The 17,528-nt window shown below is 47.7% G+C and overlaps 1 long non-coding RNA gene across 1 annotated transcript; it reads right to left on the bottom strand.

Moving 5' to 3' along the window:
• Positions 1-1,133: 1,133 nt before the first annotated feature.
• LOC129381869 (uncharacterized) lies at positions 1,134-10,738 on the bottom strand. Its single transcript, XR_011890780.1, has 4 exons — positions 10,667-10,738; positions 6,916-6,975; positions 4,843-4,936; positions 1,134-1,368 (listed from the first exon to the last, which is right to left on the bottom strand). It is a non-coding gene; the product is annotated as an uncharacterized lncRNA (long non-coding RNA).
• Positions 10,739-17,528: the final 6,790 nt, after the last annotated feature.

Here is a 17,528-nt window from a genome sequence, read left to right as displayed (position 1 = left end):
CTTGCACTAAAGCTGTCTGTGAAGTGCTACTGAAATTTTTGCCGAAGCGAAGCGGGTGACGCCATTAAGAGTTCTACAATATTATACACGTTTGCAAAATGTATTTATCCTCATGCGGAATAGTAGGCGGACCTCTTTACCATTCCTTGAATAAAATCCCTGTGTGGAGCTCTGCGTCCATTTCTCTCGAGATTGCTTCAAAGTACCTAAAGCGAAAAAGAATTACACGCCGAATCTCCTGAGCCAGCTATCTAAGCGACGCGAAAGCACGTGATACTCATCACCCGCTGTTTCGTTGTACTATGCTGCTGTGTTTGGTACAATTTCGAAAGAATCGTTAAACCGAGAAGCGCGGTTGCAACACAGAAATGTTAAATGAGACAAACATTAGACGACGGAGAAGAGGCGAGTAGTAGCAGCGGTCACTCATAATATATGAAGGTTCGTTTGGATGATGCCACTGCCTCTGTGAAGATGAGCACTGGCCGATGCGCGCTGTAATACGCGACGTAATTTAACGGTGTCACGCTTTGTAGACTTTTACATAGATGTAGTCGATAACGCTGTCTCCTCTCGATGCAGCCAAATACCAACCGTGATGAACCGTACTCCAGCAGAGGCTGCATGTGAGGTGGTCAAGCGGACCATATCTTCGAAGCGACTTGGGATGGGCAGAGTGCGCAAAGTGCTGATAGCTCCGTGTACGCCGTGTTCTCGGCCCTTATTTCGTGTTGAAGCGAGGTGCAGTACGCCGCTGCGGGCTCTACCTCGAAAGCGATCGTCTTACGAGACGGACGGCCGGACGCCTTTTCTCGATGCGTAGCCGTTGAAATGCTTCCACGTAAAAGATGATATTTTAGGGCTCTACTTGGAAAAACCACGATTTTGAAAAAGATAAATTCCGTAGGGGGCATTCCTGCTAGCATAGACCACCTCCGGTTATTTATTCTTCGCCTGTGCGTAGCACTCTGTGTTTTTGGTCTAGCCCCCATCGAGACGCGGTCGTTGCTGCCCGTTCGGCCAATGTTTAATCCGCTGTCCTCCTGCAATAAATTGCTACACTAGAGCCACTAAGCGACTGCCGCGGCTTCGCATTAATTAAGCAATTAATGCTCTCGGCGGGTTGGCCTGAAGCAAAGTTCAGCTTTATTCGCATCAGTTTTTTGTGCACAGATCACCAATAGAAGCTAGTGCCATGTGAACTGCATTAAAGAAGGAGAGGAGCTTGCAACACATTCGCAAATAAGTCAAGCAGGTGAAGTAGGTAGCATATGGTGGTTCGGAAAAACGGAAGTGGTATAGCTCCCGCTCATGCAGCTACTGCTGAACATGTCCTGATAGAGGCTACCACGTCTTTGTTCCTCGGTCCTGGAAAACAGAACGCACCATTAGCGTGCACATTTATTGCCACTACTAAACAGAAAATCACAGCATTGCACAAACTGCCGATCATATTGCGATGGCGAATTGTGAGACAGCTATGAACAGAGTGGTTAGTCGTTTTATCACCTGTACGGAGTGCTGTGAACAGTCGCTTACTAATTTAATTAACAAGCACATTATGACGCACGCACAGGCATACATTTCAATCAATGAATCCGGACGCTCGCTGTCAGCTCGCTCGCGGGTTGAAGAGCACAGACAGAAGCGAGCGAATTTCTCTTCGTGCTGCCTTCTGCTTCAACGCGAACTAGGCGCGCAAGAATACAGCGCGCAATAAAGCAATCGGTTATATCGGCTTGGCTAGCTTTCGAACCCGCCACAAATTACGTGCCGTGAGAGAGAAAAAACTTCATTCTTATTGCGCAAGCAGTGGGGTCATCCGCATGGTGGATGGCGCCTTCAGTCCAGGGACCCAGCGCCAGTGCACGTACTTTCGGATGTAGCAATCAGCTTTCGGTAATCCTTCAATGGCGAAGTGGTCCGCACCATCCGGCACCGCTCTCGCGTTGCGTTTCGATTAGGCGAGTTATTAGGAGTTGTTTTCAGGCGCATGGTATATGGCATATAGTAGCTCGCTCTGTACAGAAAGCACAGCGTTATTGATAAAGGGAGGGTACATCGCGCGAAGGAGCCTGGTTTGAGGATAGGTGTTGGTCTCGGGTTGCCTCCGGGCTGTGACTTGAACTCTGGTAAGTGTTGGCTGCACTAGGTGTCTAGTACTTGTGGATTGGGGCCTTCAGGAGCCTTGCAGTGACCAACTGTAGAGACATCCGCTATCGCGTGTGCACGAGGGTTTGCGCTGACTGCTTCTTGTGCCTTTATTAGATTTTTAGGTGCGAAGTGTTTCGTTGATGCGATTGAGGATATCGCGTGGTAGATTATGCAGATGACCATCTGCCTAGGTTCGATACACTGTTTGACAGTCCATAAGAATATAGATTTCCTCATCCGTCTCCTTACCGTGGGCGATGGCAGCCTCATCAGCTGCCATGACGTTGTACGTGCGAACAGAGGCGGATAACAGTTCGTACTGTCGCTGCCCTGCCACGCTAATTATTAAGCCGTCCCTTCTGCGGTACTTGTACGCATCTGTCCAGCATGAAGTCGAAAGAGTGCCATATTCTCTTTATATCGCTTTGACTCGTGCTTTTCTGCTGCCCAATTGATATTCCTGGTGGATGTCACACGGTATAGGAGGCACCCTTATTTGCCCAGGTACGGACTTTACGCGTGTTTGTTGACTGTTGGTTGTCGTCACGACATATTGCAATCTTCTAAGAGTTGCTATGCGTGCTCTTGTGTGGTCGACGCTTGGTTTGCGCATGTCGGTTTGCTTCAAATATTTCGTCTCTGACGTTGTGGATGCCAATGGGTAATAGAATCTTCGTTTCCGTGCCTGGAGGAAGGAGAAGAACTTGTCTGGACGCTTTACATAAGATAGGTTCATTAGCGTTCTTTCTGCTGATGATACGAGCTAGGCTGGAATATCAACATAGTTTCTGTTCGTGCGTTTATAGCGTGCTTATTGCAGCCATTAACTTTCATGTGAATGCGTTATATGCAGAGTATTGGGACTCTGGGTAAAGGTTTTTGTTAATGATCATTTAAATGGCCTCTCTTCCTATGCTTCTTCCTCCGGATTTGTATTTGAGCGCGAGGAGCTCGGATTGTTTGGAGGAGTAGTCCAGGCGGTACTCGTCGGAGTATACGGTGACATAGTGCAGCTCCCCTTGCAGGGAGAGCGTATATTGCGTGATATATTGCATAACGAACACATGGGAGATCTATCGACTTTCTGGTAGGCTTTTCATGGCGACGCAAAAAAGAAGACGAGATAGGACCGATGCTTGAGGAGTGCCTCAGACAACACGCCAGGCATGTGGCTCGCATGTTGGTGAGGCTTGCAGGCACGTAGGGTTTTCGTAACAGTAAAACGTTTCCGCGATTATATTCCTTGGATAGTGTTCCCGCTTTGCAATGGCTATAATAAATAGCCGTTTGGAATTCTATCGAGTCGTCCTTCAGGTCTCTGAGGATTTCATTTGGGAGCCTGTCTTGTCCGGGCGCTGTGCTTTCAGTTAGGGAATAGAACGCTGTGCAGACTTCCGGCGTTTCGAATAGGCGATCTGCATCGTCATTTGGATAACGTCTATATTTCGGTATGGATGTATGTTGCCGTGCGTGGTCGGCGACGTGTATTGTTTATAGCTTTCGCCGAATCTTTCTCCCACTGCGGTTGGTTTCGAAGCATGCTTGTCATTGTGCCATTGACATTGACCTCAATGACATTCGTCCGGCATTGAGTTACAAGCTCACTTCAAAGGAAAGAAACGCCATCAGCTCGCTCGATGAAAACGCGCACTGACACTACTGGCTGACCCACACTTTCCAAATAGAGCGGGGAATAGCGCATCAAGGGACGCGTGTGTAGACCTTGCCATCTTCAAGAACCACGAGGAGGCCACATGTAGATGTACGGAAGAAGGGCTGTATTACGATCACCGCATCCTGGAGGTTGCTACTTCGCTGAAGTATACACGCGCACACATGAATCGGATCCTGCTGTGAGAGTGGACGGCATTTAGGAAACCGAGAATGCAACAAAAAATGACGCACTTTCGGCCGAAACGCGAAGCATTGATTGCGGTAGCAAATTAGTAGACAGCTAGTAACGATAGTAACGATAGTTGTTTTATCGTCCGTTTAAACATGAAAAGATTCGCTTACTAAGTGATTTAACAAGCATGGTGCGAACGCGCAAAGCCGAACATGAACACATCAACTCGATAAGCGCGGACAATCGCTGTAATACGGTGGACGCTTGCGTGAGCAGGCGCAGCAACATCAACTAGCGAAGTGACCTTCGTACGGCCTATCGCTTCAATGCGAGAGCGGCGAGAACACAGAGCGCAGAAAAGTATGAGCTGTCTGCAGCTCCCTTTCAAGATGCGGAGCGCGCAGTGGTGCAAAGTACGCCCTTGTAAGGGGAGTTCCAGCCCCCTCCCCTCCCTCCCACGCTGCCAGCCCGCTTTCTTCTATATGAGGCGCACGAAATTGAGCCGCGACCGTCCGATTTCCTTACGCCCGGTCACGACAAACACAGTTGCGGCAGGAGCTCCCCGCCTCCTTCTTCCCTCTCTCCCTCCCTCCCACCACGACGAGATCGAGCCGCGATCGCCAGCTTCCCTCGTGTGCTTCCACTTCTCCATACAGCATACGACGTGCGGCAACGGTGGTATCGCCCTTGGACTTTATTGGAATATCAAAGTGACGTCGACTGTGACGGGGAAAATGCGCCTGGAGTGTTCATTTATTTGCTTTCGCAATAATAAAACGAGGACATGAAATAGCTACAACAATGGACGAGCGAGCTCCAAAATTCCATCAGACAACACTCACTTCTATTAATAAGGATCAGGATAAACAGGACGATAAGGAACCTCGTTGGTTTCAAACCCCTGTAGTTCATATTTGCCACTGTTGGGGCAGTCTCCTGAAAAGATGGGAGAAACAAAAACATCATACACAGCAAAATTTGCACATAGCGGCACTTACGCGACAGGCGGAAGAATGCGCTACGGTCCCAGTTCACCAATATTGCCAGAACTATTAGGAATAGAGCATGCACCCTGCCACGCTTATCCTCGCCATGCACTACGGTGACCGCGGTAGAAAGGGACTCGCTCTGCTCTGCCCCCTTGTCTCCCACTCCCTAACACGCGCACATCTCCACGTTTTCATTTCTTAAGCACGCGAGAAGGCAGAGGTGCACAAGGCAGCCATCTTTCCAGGCTCACCCTCCCATGTTTTCCCTCACCCGAGCAGCATACTGTGCGCGGTCGTGATGTTATCACATTTGCACTTTATGCGAAACGTCATGGCTACGCCAACATTGACGATGACGGCAGAAATTCGAGTGTCCACAAATAGCATATCGTACTATTACTTGTCATTTTATATTGAAAGGGTATCGCTGCGTCGTTTGGGGAACCAGACGTGAAATGCACCAGTTGCAGCATTTAGTGAGCGTAGGTAGAGAAACAACACCGACTTCCGTAATTATAGGGGAGCGCTTAGCACTTTCCCATCAAAAAGCTTTACAGTTAGGTACGAAAATAAACGTGCCACTCAAGATCAAGGAAAAGGTGCGTTGCATTACCGGCCGCAGAAAAAAAAAAAAAAAAGAACTGCGTGGTGCTTTTGCTTTACTGCCTTGCATGGATTGAATTTTTATAGCGAAGCTGTACATGGCTAGTTTCCAGCGCATCGATGTCCGTAGATCAAAAAGCAAGTGCCGATCCCGAATACCATACCCCGGCGACACGAGGTGGTGGTTAAGCAGGCTTCAAGCACGGCGCCAACTTGCGAATATAGGTGTAAATGAAATTAGGGGGTTTTACGTGTCAAAACCACTTTCTGATTATGAGGCACGCCGTAGTTGAGGACTCCGACAATTTCGACCACCTCGTGTTCTTTAACGCGCACCTAAATCTAAGTACACGAGTGTTTTCGCATTTTGCCCCCACCGAAATGCGGCCACCTTGGCCGGGATTCGATCCCGCGACCACGTGCTCAGCAGCCCAACACCATAGCCACTGAGCAACCACGGCGGGTCAAAGAAAAAAAAATAGGTTTATTACCTAGGGTCCAAACAGAAGCCCTATCAGATACAAAGCTGCGAAAAAAGTGATGGGACACTTTGCCTCCCGTCGGCCATGTCTACTTTAGCGCCGCCCTCTCTTTGTCCGCGTTCCAAGCGTTTGCGTATATCCTTTTGTTCCGCTCTCTCTTGTTGGCGGTCCCGTCGAAACGTCACGTGTATCTGGTTTCCGCGGTCCCGTCCTCCGCGCGAATGTAAATAAAGAGTCACGGTAAGTGAGTTTGTACCAATGTTCAAAATTCTGTGTCACCTCTGTGTCGTATGCTAAACAGCTTCGCTGGACAGACACTTTCACACAATGGAAGGGCTCATGATTTTAAACATGTGTTCGTCTGATTCCTAACATAACTTGCATACGCTAATGACTAAAAGTTGTCTTGCGGGGAAGTGCGTGCCCGCTGCTTACTGAGAAAAATTAGCCCCTATTTATTGGCTGCTATCCTCCAAGTGATGCTTTCCTTAGGCGCAGCTAGTCCAGGCAATTTCGCAATTTGCTTTAATCATATATATATATATATATATATATATATAGGTCAATCTCGTAGCTAGCGCTAGCGCTAAACTCAGCGCGAATACGTCAGCACAAACCCATGAATACGTCATACACTGGCGCATTCTGCAGGTTGTCATTTCACGAGCGCGCGCCAACAAGAATATAGCGCCTACAATCATGGTCAGAAAATAATGCAGCCATTTCGCATGGTGCACTTCGCGGCTTTCTAGCGTATTTTGCAATGGTCTCTGGATAGATACGACACACGCTGCTTTTGCAAGGCATTCTAGAAGGCGCATTCGCAGTTCCAATTACTCACTAGATTCGTCATCTGTTGTCAGGCAACCCGGCGAACTTTCGGAGCTGATGCCCACGAAGACTGCGTGTATGACACAAAGAAGACTTGAGGAAACTCAAATAAATCAGGCATTCTTCAATTCTATGCCTCATGAAATGGAAACATGTACACGAATGATTGCACAACTGTCCTAAAGACCATATTCTTTTGTAAAAATAGTTTGTGATGGGTAGCTGAGTTTGGGTAGTTTGTGATGTAAACATAGTTGTGCACTTAACCAGACGCATGCTTAAGGCCATGCCACGGGAAAGAAGTTAATGCAGATAACGGTCGGCACAATAGACGCGTCCATGATCTTTTGCAGGAGTCTAGAGGGCCGCTGCATGTCGGGTAAACATTCCTCGTTCTTCCATTGGCAATGAGATTCGGCGCGTAGATATCAGTAGCAGGGAGCTGACACAAATACTGAATCAAATGAATAAAGAATCTGATTGGTCGTAGCGTGAATTCTTGCATGTTTAATGGTAGACTGACGTGATACGCTTCTTTACTCCTAGTTTCATTTGCATTCTCAGGTGCTCATCTCGGTTGAACGTTTGTGAAGCGTAATATAATAATTGGACTGTTTCTTTATCGATGATAAGGGTATCGTCAATACTCGATAACCAAGTACCTGCAAAATGCTTCACCAAACATAGATTGCTACAGTGCGTGGTTTGTGCAGAATATTAAGGAGGTTGTATGCTCAACAAAACACAGTGCAACAGAACCTGGCTCCTACTCGCAAGTGAATAGCCCACCTTGCATCTTTCGTCAGTGTGTTTCTTCTTGCCTACTCGGGAAGAGAAAGAAGTGCCCAGAGCTCACTGGAGCTCTGGGCCTCTCGCTGGCATACATTTTTTTACACTCTTGCCATTTTCGTGAGAGCCATTTCATCAAGGATGAGCAAGACGATGTTCCCACGACCACCTCAACAAGGTCAGTCGTCTACTTCATCGCTAAATTTTGCACGACGTGCCTTTGGAAGCTTGGACCAGCTCGATTCCTGGTAGAGCTCAACGCCAGAAGCCATGGACTCTGACAGCGAGTACACCGTAGTCATGGGCCGCCGTATGAAGAAGATGCGCCGTCTGTCGACTGAGGCGACTTCATCGCATCAGAGTGAGCAAGAATCCTTCATAGTTTCTTACGTGCCGCTCTCGACGTCACACAGGTTAAACTCCCTCAGCAGGCTGTCTCTAACCCAATATTTTGAAAGTGTGGCCCCTGGGCAAATTAACTAGATCAGGATCAACGCCCGCAAGAACATCCTGACAATAGATGCGAAAAATTGCGCAATACTTGAGAAGTTAAAGGCCATTCCTCAGTTAAGCGCAATCCCCGTACGCTCCTTTATTACTTACGGGAAGGAGACAACAACTGGAGTGATTTACGAAGTGGAGTTTGAAATCAAGCATGCGGACCTCAAGAGCCTTCTGAGGTCATCGGTGCGCATTCTTGAGATTCACCGCTTGGGGCACTCCGATGTATCAAATTAATATTTGCTTCCTCGACATTACCAGCGTCTGTCAAAGTGGGCTACGTTATACACCGAGTACGACCATTCGTTCCGAGGCCTATTCAGCGCCGGAAATGTCAAGATAGGACACGAGAGCGGTGTTTGTAGAAGCAAAGCCACCTGCTCGCGTTGCGGTGAGGTGCCCTCACCGACTGTGAGGCGCCCTCATTTAAATGTCCCAACTGTACTGGTTCTCACGAAGCGACTTCGAAGGAATGCCCGAAGATGAAAAAAGAAGTCCGTATTTTTCGAAAAATGGCAAGAGACCAATCTTCACGTAAAGAGGCTGCTCAATCTGTCCGCCAAAGTGACCAACGCTTGCGACAGAAGCACCACAAAACATTTCAGAACTACGTAGCGTGGCACAGGTACCACGACCACCTCTGCGTGTGCGTGCATCGAGGACGGTAACGGCGTCTACTGATAATTCAAGGTCGACAAGAGCGCGCGGCAAACATTCACCTCCACTGGCTGATACAGACACGCAATGGCCTTTGCTGCCCTCTAGGCCTACGGCCATGCCAGCGGGCACTAGTGGTCCTCTGCGCCATGAACCCAAGAATGATAGGGCCAATGAAACCAATGACACTACGGGCAAGCAAGGAGATCAACACAACGACAAGGAGAGTGCACAAAAAATGCTGAAGCACCTAGTAGAGTCAATGCGAGTGATTCTCGGTGGTCTCGAGACTCCGGCCGCTGCCCTACAAGTGCTCGCCGTGCTAGAGCCGCTTATCGCAGCTCTTTATATGCTATAAAGATGTTGTTTTGCGCTTGTGCTATTCACGCAGGGGAGGCCTACACACCAGCTTTGTCCTAGCACCTCCATATTTAATTTCACTTGAATTGGTGACTACAGACTAGATACGAAAGCTGATGGTGGCTTCATGGATCACATCTGTGAATGTTTATCATCAGAGTGTTGAACTTGCTTTCACCTTTGCGCATCCCTCTTGCTATTTCATCAACATCCCTCATCACACATTTACGTCCCCGTTCTCCCTCCCCCAGTGCAGAGTAGCTGGCTAGAGCGCCTTAGCTCAGGCCGACCTCTCTGCCTTCTTTCAATTGAATTCTCTCTCTCTCCTTCTTTCCTAACAGCGTGTGTAGGAGACGTACAGATCAGCTCGTTTGACAAAAAAGACGCACACACACACACACGTACATATATATATATATATATATATATATATATATATATATATATAGAGAGAGAGAGAGAGAGAGAGAGATAGGGAGGGAGAGAGAGAGATTGCAAGTAACAGCAATTATGTGTTCACTGTTTCGTTCGCAACCTCAAATCGGCAGCCCAGACTAACGAAGCTTCTGTCAATAAGACTAGGTAGGACTCATGTCTAAAACAACGGCATCAAAGATGTTTTGCAATTTGGCTCGCGCACAACAGCGCTTTGGGACGCCTAGCACGAAAGGTGCATCACATAGCAGGAATTTACTAATAAATATTGAGCATGCGGGAAGTTCCAGACGACAATAAAGATAGAAGTTGTGGGATGCGTCCTTCGCCGACATTCGCTGTGCGTCTCTGGGCCTCATTCATCGTTTCGGCAGGTTTCTCACACGGGCAGCGCGTCGTGTCTTGCTACGCAGCACGTTTAATTGCGGAATAAAAAATCAACCTTATGTGTGTTTTCGAAGTGAAATGTACAAGCTGTTCCGATGAAGTCGTATGACCTCTGTGGGGCATGAAAAATTCGCAAACGTACACTCTTTCTCACACGACGTGTGTTCTATATCATATGTGTAGACTGGATCGTTTTGAGATTCTCGTGAAGGAGGGCAATAAGGGACAAAGCTAATTGGAACGTTAAAAAATAGAACGACATCTCAATCCTATTGTATTGAACCCAACAATAACAGCACGAGGCTTCCAAGCTGGGTATTTACAAGCAACGCTCTATGAAGTGCAAAAAATTTAAATTATGGGTTTTTACGTGCCAAAACCACTTTCTGATTATGAGGCACGCCGTAGTGGAGGACTCCAGAAATTTTGACCACCTGGGGTTCTTTAACGTGCACCTAAATCTAAGTACACAGGTGTTTTCGCATTTCGCCCCCATCGAAATGCGGCCGCCATGGCCGGGATTCGATCCCGCGACCTCGTGCTCAGTAGCCTAACACCATAGCCACTGAGCAACCACGGCGGGTTATGAATTGTAAGGCGAGCTTCAGAATTTGCTTTCTAAAATGTCGTACCTAACATCACAAACAGCAAGGCGATGACTGAAGAGTAGTACTTCATCTTGGCAGCAGCGTAAGTCTGGAAACTGCGTAGACAAGAGCGATGTTAGTAATGTGTGGCGCAATACGCATGTCTAATAGGCAACCAAATTTGCAGAATTAACCAGCCATTTCAACAGGGTGTCTAACTTACCACACGCAGTGGTTGTTCGTAGCGGTCAATGAAAATGCGCTTTCCACGATCTTGCTAAGAGAATTTATAGTACTAACTAACGACGCTCCTTGCGCTTGGCGAATAGATATTCGTAGAGCCAGGAGCAAATCATGCATTTAATGAATACATGTCATGTTAGAATGAGCTTCCAACGTTGTTTATCATTCTAAGCCGTCTACGCACTAATTCAACACTGACGTTCGAGAGTGAAATCCGCGTCATATATTCATTTGCGCGGACAGATCTAAATAAAGAAGAAGACAATAAGGCTAAACAATATTTTAGCTTCTTTCGTGTCACGCACATCGGATGCAGAAACTGTCAGACTGTCCAACAGCACGCAAACATGTCACTCAAGCACGTGCGCCGGCGTGACAAATATTACGGCGCGACAAATGATGGAGCTTTGTGCAGCGGATGAAAAGTTGGACGAATACTTTACCCATTTGTCATATTATACCACCAACTTGCTTAATTATCATGTCCCGTTCACTTCAAGTATTTGTATTTTAGACAGCTTGATATTCCACGTACTGTGGAATTAGTATTGTCTGCCAGTTGTAATGGCAGCCTGCCCTCCAGGTTTGACCTGTTCAGTGAGATTAACTCATATATGAATACCACGGTTTGCACAGAGCCCTAAGGGACGCAAACACAGGCATATATACGCATCCCTAAAGACGTCGGACAAAACTTGTGTGAAGTCTTGCAAAACAGAATAATTTTTGTGCACGCGCTTAGGAACTGTGTGTGAAATATGATTTTTTGACAACACCACGGAGAGCTCTATAAATACGTAGACAATGTTCTTCGCAAAAATATGCAGTAATGTTACAGAATAGGCATGAGTAAGTGAAGTGACTGAAGTAACTGAGTAACTGGAGGAACCAAACGTGTTCGTAAAATGTAATATTACCCACAATCATTATTTAAAGACCTAGGCAATTAAGGTGCAACGAAACGAACGAGAAAGTAGTGCTTACACCTGCAACGGGTACTTCCAAAAGTGCGCCGATATTTTATAGTAGGTATTTTATTATGTGAACAGTTTCTAAAAAGGAATAGTCCAGCCTACAGCAATACTGAGAAACGAAAGCGGTGCCGACAGCCTGCATATGAAATAGCGAAAGCCGCCCACCGTTTTGCTTGCACACAAGTACAACTGCGGTTGGTCACCTATATATTGACATTTTCAACCAGTTGAAAAATTACTAGCTGGTAGAATAACTTTGCGTGCTTGAGCAGTCCTTTATTACATTTCCACCGCGTTTTCCCCTAACAACACAAATACATCACGAAGACGAGTAAAGCGCCAGCTTTCAACTCACTGCACACGAAGGCTTATCTGCACATTTTAAGTGAGAAAAAAAAAAACTACTGGGTTGTATACTTAGAGTTCTGGACTGGAGGGTGCCCTCAAAAAGTGACGTCGGTTGCCACCATCTTTATAGAGAAAGAAGGCCCGAACCAGATTAACTGCGTGGAGTGCATTCGTCGTGCTTATGATTGTGTGTTGTCGGTACTGCGTTTAGCTGATTGTGGCATGCCTTCCGAGCGCATTACAATTTCTCGCGGCGTAAACTACCGCGTGAAGTAGACGCTGCTGTTATATCGTTCTCCCGGTAAAATTATCTCTTGTTGCTTGCACAACACCTGCTCAAGAGGAGCTCCTACTTTCTTTGTGTAGAATCACTGACTGATTTGTTTATGTTCTCTGAATATATCAAACTGGGCCAGAGAATCCACTTGTTACATTAAGAAACTCTCTTCACGTAATGGATGATACGCATTCATTTCTTTGTGCATACAATTTATAAAAGAATGCACATTGTGAAGTTCAAACACGGGACCTCTGGATTTTGCATGTAAACATCAACAATTTCAGCATGCTGAAACCTATCATTTGCAGTGACTTTCCTGAAAAAAAAAATCTCTTTTGTAGTTTTGCACTAAAATGAAAGCGCTCGTATGAAGTATTGCGAAAAAAATAAGTTCTCCAATGACGCGAGTACCAGATAAAAGATGTATATTGCAGTTTCTATCTTAGTCTAGTGCTTTGCCACACCACTTCTACCATCTTCCCGGACCTTCAAGAGAAAGGCCGCAAACCCGGACACATAATAGAGGAAGAGGTGAAGAAATTTGGCAACCAAGTACAGGCTAACTAAACCTTTAAATAAGCAACCAGGAGTCACAAGAAAGGAACATAGAGACAGAGACTGCGAATTGGATAGAAATAATGGAAATGAAACACAATTAGGAGAATTACAAGAATGCCAATAGAGTAATTACAAATAAAAATGTGTGCGATAACATAAAGGGGCATGCCTTGCTATTTGGCAGTGTTAACATGGCAACGGTGACCACGCTGCTTAGTGCTCAACTGAAGGTTACTCCTTGTTTTTACTACAGATCGCCGTTTCTGCAACTGTACTCTGATGTTTTGGACAGATGCGCTCTCCATCACGTGCATCGCCGTGGTCAGCGAAAGCACGGAAGACGTTGCTTTCGGACTGACTGCCACCAGGAGGCGTGGTGCCTTTCATAAGCTCTAGGGAATCTCACGGCATCTTGCGATACAGCCTTTGCTATAGAAGTATACTGCCAACCAGCCGTTTCCTGCCAACCAGTATACTGCCAACCAGTCATTCCAGTTGGGACTGGTGACCACACTGTTTGGCGCTCAACTAAATATTACTGCTTGTTTTTACTACAGGATAGTGCCCATTGTACATATACATATGCATATCTATTTATGCAGTTTCGTTGCCACTGCCATGTTTGAGTGTGTATTTGCTAGATTCATGCATGAGTTGTTGTAAGTTGCGATTGCCGATATGGATAAGGAACTCGCAAAGCTGAAGGAAGAGATAAGAGCTGAATTAGCTCAAAGAAATTAAACAAGAATTCAAAGCTTTCATAGACGCATCAGAACGTGACCTCAGGAACGAGATCGGGGAATTGAGAAATGAGCAACGCCAAATGAGTTTAAGTATTAACTTTTTGCATGAGTCAATCCAAGAAATATGACAAACGCTCAATTCTGAGGTCTCAAAGAATGCAAGCCAGGCAAAGGAACTTGATCAACTGCGCGCTAAATGTGCTGCTCTTGGAAAAAAAGCAGCACATCTTGAAAGGCGACCCACACAATCAGAGCAGTACTCACGAAACGCTAATCTGGAAATACAGGGCTTTGTAAAAAAAAAAAAAAAGAAAATGAGGACCTTGCTACTATATTGTCTGACATAGGCACTGTAATCCATGAGCCAAGTAGTTCATCTGACGTTGAGTGTTGTCACGGTGTTCCAACACCGAACACGGATAAAACAATCATTGTCGTTCAGTTTAAATCTAGAGCTAAACGTAACACCACCTTGAAAAAAGCAAAGAAATCAAGAATCCACAACAGAGACCTAGGTTACAATCTGCATGCCCTGTTTACGCGAACTAACTTTTGTGCCCAGCTCTATGTAAACAAGGGATGTTGTACGGTGCGGGCAGAGTGGTTTAGGTGCACCAGTGTTCTGAATGACTCTCGGAGCCTCTTGGTGCAGTCGGTGGAATCAGGACACGGGGATAAAGCGGTTGGGTGGAAGAACTCCAACTCAGCATAACGATTTCTAGTGAGGTGGACCAGTGAGCGGCATGAGTGTGCGCTCTGTGCGAGGTCTTGATGGAGCGTTAAAAGCGTTCAACGAAACCGTTGCCAATGGGGTGATGTGCAATGGTCTGTATGCGAGAGCGACCTAGGAGGATCAGCCGGCCAATATATACTGCCCGTTCAACTTGCCGTCCTCCATTGGTTATAATCAGATGATACGCCGTATCGGGAAATCCAGCCCGCGCTAACGGTATTTGCGATGGTTTCAGTACGGATGTCGGAAGGAGCGAAAGCTTCTGGCCAATGGGTAAACCAATATAGGCAAATTAGGAGGTAAGCGTTCCCGTTTAGTGACGTCCATGGCCCAAGGATACCAATGTGTACTTTGTCGAATCGTTCAGATGGTGGCATAAATGAGCCGCAAGGTGCCCTTGGGAGTCGGTGAAGTCTCGAATGTTCATGTAGCAGACAACAACGCACATAGGCACGTACGTCCTTGTTGATGTCCGGCCAGACGAAACGTTGTGTTACCAGATGCTGCATGGCCCGCATTCCAGGGGGAGATATTGTATAAAGGAAATAGGAAATGATGCGCCGGAAATTAAGGGGAACGACTCGATAGGGGGTGCATTTGGAGATATCACTATGAATAGGAATTGCACAACGTTGAAAGTGGGCATCACGCAGATGTAAGGCGCCAGGTTTTCGACGAATCGCAATTACCTATGTGTCGTCTTGTTCCTGGGCAAGAACTACGGAGAAGTCGGCGCTAACTAGGTTGTTGTTGGTGGTGACGGGAGAGATGCCGCACGGGAGCGCCTCCTCTGCTGCATTGTCCTTTCCGTGCACATGCTGCATGTCCGTAGTGAATAGCGTGAATGCAAGATAGTCTGCTTCCCGCTGTCAAAATTCAGCGAAATTCAACGGGACGGCGACGGCCAAAGATTTGTGGCTTGTATTAATGCGGGACTGTCGACAATATTGACACGTGTACTTATCTTGAATGGACGACCACGTTTCGCCATTTAAGAAATGTTATCGCACAGCACGGGACGCGCCTTCATGTATGCGAAGTTTCTGGAAAATTATCGATGCTTCTATCCGCTGTTTGTTGTCGTCGAACCTTGTGCTTTCTGATGTCATCGCGTGAAGCAAATGGTCTAGAACATTGTGGAAGGCACGCGGGTCCCAACGATTTGTGTGGAACATTCTACGACTGCTGTGTAAAATCCGACGCGCTTGACCCACTGATCAGATTTTCGACGATCGGCGACCGTGTCCGCCGCTATCGTTGTGCTATAAGCGTAGCCTGTTTTGTGGGCACAGGTTCGCCCAACAATAGACAGTTTTAGGAGAGCGTTTGCTTTTGCTCCGCTCCGCACACGTTTCATGCGCACCGGTGGCTGCAAAGAATGCATTGATTTCGCTTATCTAACAAGCGCGTCTCCCAGAGATGCTACTGACGTGCTCTCAGATTGGCGGTAAAACGAAAGAAACTACACGCTCCCTGACGGACCGCTAAATCCGGTTTCTAGCGGAACGTGGTCAGCGTCCAACGTTCCGCTGCCGCTATGTGTTGTTGGAATCTCAGCGCTGACGCCCGTTGTTGCAATCGGACCGTTGGCACGAGTTGTTGCAACTGGGTCGCAACCCCCAAAGGTAGCGTTTGCCTGGCGGCCTGGGGCACAACTGGAAGCATCCGAAGGTCCTGGCAAAGCATGAGTCGACTGCTAACAGAACAACTTGTTTATTCTAGCATCGCAAAAGAGCAGGCGGTCAGGTCGACCGAAGTGGAGAGACGGGAGAGCACACTTCTCGACGGAAGAATTCGGAGCCTCTCTCTTGGCGTCCGGGGGCAGCTGCTTTTATACTCTCGGAGTCGGGGGCAAGAAGGAACGCTCGTCACAGGCGCACGTAACGGCGCCACGGACACGCTGACAGACACGTTGAGACGAGTGTAGTGACGCATCCGCCGGGCCGGCGCCGGTCAGACCTCCTCGCTTCACACTTGGGGAGCTCCTCTCCCCGGCTGCCGCGCTTTGACAAGCGTGGGCACCAACATGCACACACACACACACACGCACACTTGAAGACACGTGGCATTGAAACATGCCTGGACGCGCTTGGCGGCGCTGAACGTGCCACAATGTCCGCCGCTTTGAACGAAGCCCCGGCGTCCGTTGCATCCGCGCCGGCTATACCGCGCGTCGTAGGCGAAACGTAACAGTGTGCTGTGCGCAAGCGCGTCAGTGTTCCCGGTAGCGTTTTGCTGAGCGGCTGCGTGCCAATTGTTGTGATAGGCCGGTCTGAGCGGAGCGGACCGTAAACGCTGTGCTAAAACTCTCTATTAGTTTTCTCGTTCACAGTATTGCTACTGTGTTCTTCAACGTCACCACCACGTGAAATCTGGTGGAGGTGCTTTACGTTCATGTACTGGACGCCCCCGACAAGCCGTAATCCAAGCCCGCACCACAAAGACAACACCAACGTCGTCCCGGAACACCGAGCAAGCCGCCGGCTACAACAGCTGCCCCCGGAACACGGTCTTCTACCAGATACGACCAAGAAGACATCCCCAATGGGAGCCGCAGCGGCGCCAATAATTCTTCAGCAGCCCAGGGAACCACCGACGTTCCGCGGTTCCACATTTGAGGACCCCGAAAGCTGACTGGAAACGTATGATGGGGTCGCTACGTTTTTCAGCTGGGAAAGCGACGACAAACTGCGACATGTCTATTTCGCATTGGAGGACGCCGCCAAGAGGTGGTTCGAGAATCAAGAAGCCACCTTGACGACGTGGGACCTGTTCCGAAGCGGCTTCCTGTAAACATTTACAAACGCCATGCGAAAAGAGCGAGCCCAAGCTCTACTGGAGACCATAGCGCCGCTGCCGAATGAGACGATCGCGATCTTTACTGAGGAAGTGAGCCGTGTGTTACGCCACGCCGACCCGGAAATGTCCGAGGAGAAAAAAGTCCGCCTACTTATGCGTGCTGTACAGGAGGAACTTTTCGCCGGAGTTGTAAGAAGCCCACCGAAGACCGTCGACGAGTTTCTTCGTG

Source organism: Dermacentor andersoni, chromosome 10 (assembly GCF_023375885.2).
Source record: "Dermacentor andersoni chromosome 10, qqDerAnde1_hic_scaffold, whole genome shotgun sequence".
Classification (NCBI taxonomy): domain Eukaryota; kingdom Metazoa; phylum Arthropoda; class Arachnida; order Ixodida; family Ixodidae; genus Dermacentor; species Dermacentor andersoni.
Note: the sequence above shows the minus strand (reverse complement) of the source record. Positions and strands in the feature narration are given on the sequence as shown.